Below are 3,216 nucleotides of genomic sequence, written 5' to 3' on the forward strand. Positions count from 1 at the left end.
AAAAAAAAAAAAAAAAAAAAAAAAAAAAAAAAAAAAAAAAAAAAAGAAATCAGACCTCTCCTGTCCCTCACTTTCCTGGATCTGGGGGATCCCGGACTACCCTAAGTATTCAGAAGATGACATAATCTGGGCTAGGAATTTGCCCATGTCCCAACATTATGACAGATGGCAGAGAACAGCAGACTACAAATCCATTGTGCCAGAAGGATTGGAACTACACATTCTTCAGAAAAGCCACTGCTCTTCCCACATAGCCATCCAGAGAATACAGAATTTGCTAATATCACAGTTAAAGATGCCAACTTGAAGATAGCTGAGAATGTCAAGAACTGTAAAGGTCAGCTAACTAATGCGGTGACTGATGAGAAGAATGCTGGTAATAGGTTCAGAGGCACAAAGCCCAGAGTCTACTCAGAGGCAGACTTCTTAGAAGTTAAACCAGAAAAATTTAGATATAAGTATTTACTGGTATTTATAGATACCTTTTCAGGCTATAGTCAATGTTGCATTTGTTTATGTATTTACATTGTTAGCTTTCAAAATCACTTATTGTGACAGGCCATCTATTATATGCTGGCTATCTTACAAGCTCAGTGAATGATAGGGCCTGCAGTTACTGCATTTCCAGTAATTTTCACTGTGATAAGGAAATGATGCAAGTATTTTTGGCAATCAAACAAATTCATCCTTAAAGATGATGCACAGTGAGGGAAAGCTCTTCATCATTGTCTCCCTGTGAAGCACACTTCTGAGACTTCACTTCCAAAGTGTCACCTCACACATCCCATGGCCTTTGACCATCATAAAGCATTAAAAACAGAGTAACAGTTTAGTTTACAAAACCTTACTTATTCATGTGTATAGTTTATGTTGATTGTATTTCTTGGTAGATTTTTTTTGTCAACTTGATTTGTACTAGAGTCATCTGGGGAAAGACAAGTTAAATTGACAAAATGCATCCCTAAGATTGTGTTTTAAGCAAATCTTCTGGGGGGATTTTCTTGATTAATGACAGGTGGGAGAGAACTCTGACCATCCTTTTCTATGATAACTAAGGCTGGAGGATCTAGGAGATAGGAGGAAAATAGACTATGTGAATGGAGACACAGTTTACTGGGTACCAGCACACACAGTTCTGTCACAGGACCTGGGTTCAGATCCAGCCACTTACTTCATTCGGCTTACAACCAGGGAGACTATGTACCATGGGTTTGTGTTCTCCACATGACCTTCCATTTAGGTGCACATGTACACACACACACACACACACACACACACACACACACACACACACTGAAAGTTAAAAGTTACATTTTTTTTTTTTTAAAAAAAAGAAAGATAGCTAAGGAAATAAGGAAATAAGAGGCGTTCATCCATTGTGTCTGCTTCAGTTTCTTCTTCCATATTCCACCCTGCTTTAGGTGGCTGCCTTGGCGTCCTCTAGGATGGACTGTAATAAGGAAGTGAGTCAAAGGAGCTCTTCCACCACCAGGTTGCTTTTGATCCTGGTCTTTATCGCAGGAATAGAAAGCAAACTAAGATAGAGGCTGGTACGGAGATCACGAGGGTGTTGCTGTGACAAGTCTGGCATGGCTGCACGGCTGCTTGCCTGAAGACTGTGACAGCTTTGGGACTTCTGGCTGTGAGAGACATTTTCTGTTCAGATCTTAATCAGCTGCTGTGGAGAATTTGACAAACATGCAGAGAGCAATGTGTATGATGGAGATCTGGCTTAGGAACCCTTAAAAGCCTATCAAGGTCATGTGTATAATGGATATGAATTAAGAATCTTAACCAGGCGATGGTGGCACACGCCTTTAATCTCAGCACTTGGGAGGCAGAGGCAGGCGGATTTCTGAGTTCGAGGCCAGCCTGGTCTACAAGGTGAGTTCCAGGACAGCCAGGGCTACACAGAGAAACCCTGTCTCGAAAAAAAAAGAGTAGCAAGAATCTGTCGTTTCCGGTCACCTGCGCAGGCAAATCATTTCTGATCAACAAGAGGACAGCACCACGGATGTGAAACCTTGGCTTCATTGGATCAACTGATCATGGTAGGCTGTAGCTGCGAAATCAGATTTGACTTAAAACAAAGCAGCACCAATGCTGCGAAACATTCTTGAATGTATATCTTCAGGTCAGCAAGTGGAAGCCATGGTTCATACCAGGCAAAGGCTGCATTGGATGCTGACAGTAGAATCAGAAGAGACGCAATAGTCGTCCTGGGGTTGTTTAACCAAATGGAAACTGTAGGATTAAAGATGTCATGGAAAGCGCCTTGGACTTGTGTAGCAGAGCTGGAGTAACTGAAGAGAGGTGCTTGTTCGCGGTGCAGCCTCAGCTGCAGTGGAAACCAAAGATGAAAGGAGTTACACGGAGAAGGCGAGACTTGGCATCACATGGCCGGATCGTACTACCTGAAGATGATAGGGAAGGTGGGGTTGTAACCAGTTGCAAGGAGATCTCAGTATGTGATGATCTCAGAATATTCAGGAGACCACCTAGAACAGCGGGAGATGGGGGATATTTGTGAATGAGCCTTTGAGATCGTGTGTGTGTGTGTGTGTGTGTGTGTGTGTGTGTGTGTGTGTGTGTGCGCGCGCGCGCGCGCGCACGCGCGCGCGGGACAAAGCCAGACAATGAGAGCTGCATGACTCACTTTGACACAGAAGATTGGCAGTGCCACCTGCTGGACACTGAGTTCTTTACAGCATTGTGGTTCTGGCTTAGGTTGCAGCTACACAATGGTTCCTCCTTTTTGGTAGAGAAAATATATAACTTAGTTTTGAATTTTCAGGAGCCCACATTTAGCAGAGTGGATACATTAAAGACACATGTAATATTTAAAATGTTGAAGTTTTTGAGAGAATGAAGGACTTTTAGGGTTGGAATGTTTTACAATAGGATAATAGCATGAAACTTGGGAGAAAAGGTAAAAAAGGAATGGTTAAAACTTAATAACGAGGTCAGTCCCCGCAGCCGCCGCCGCTAGCCGCCCTCAGCCAGCAGCTCGGCGCCACCTTCTGGTCAGCGTCTGTGGCGGGCTCGACGAGGCTGACAGGGCGGGGGCAGGCAGACGGCCAGGCGCTCCGAGGGGTCGGCAGGCGCTCCGCGGGGTTTGGTGGAGGCATCTCCATGGGTCCGGCCAGCGGCACCACTGTGCTGTGAGTGTTTCCACCGCTACAAAGAGACAGCATTCAGAGTTCTTGGATACGTTGG

This window comes from Mastomys coucha, unplaced genomic scaffold, assembly GCF_008632895.1.
Source record: "Mastomys coucha isolate ucsf_1 unplaced genomic scaffold, UCSF_Mcou_1 pScaffold22, whole genome shotgun sequence".
NCBI classification, from domain to species: domain Eukaryota; kingdom Metazoa; phylum Chordata; class Mammalia; order Rodentia; family Muridae; genus Mastomys; species Mastomys coucha.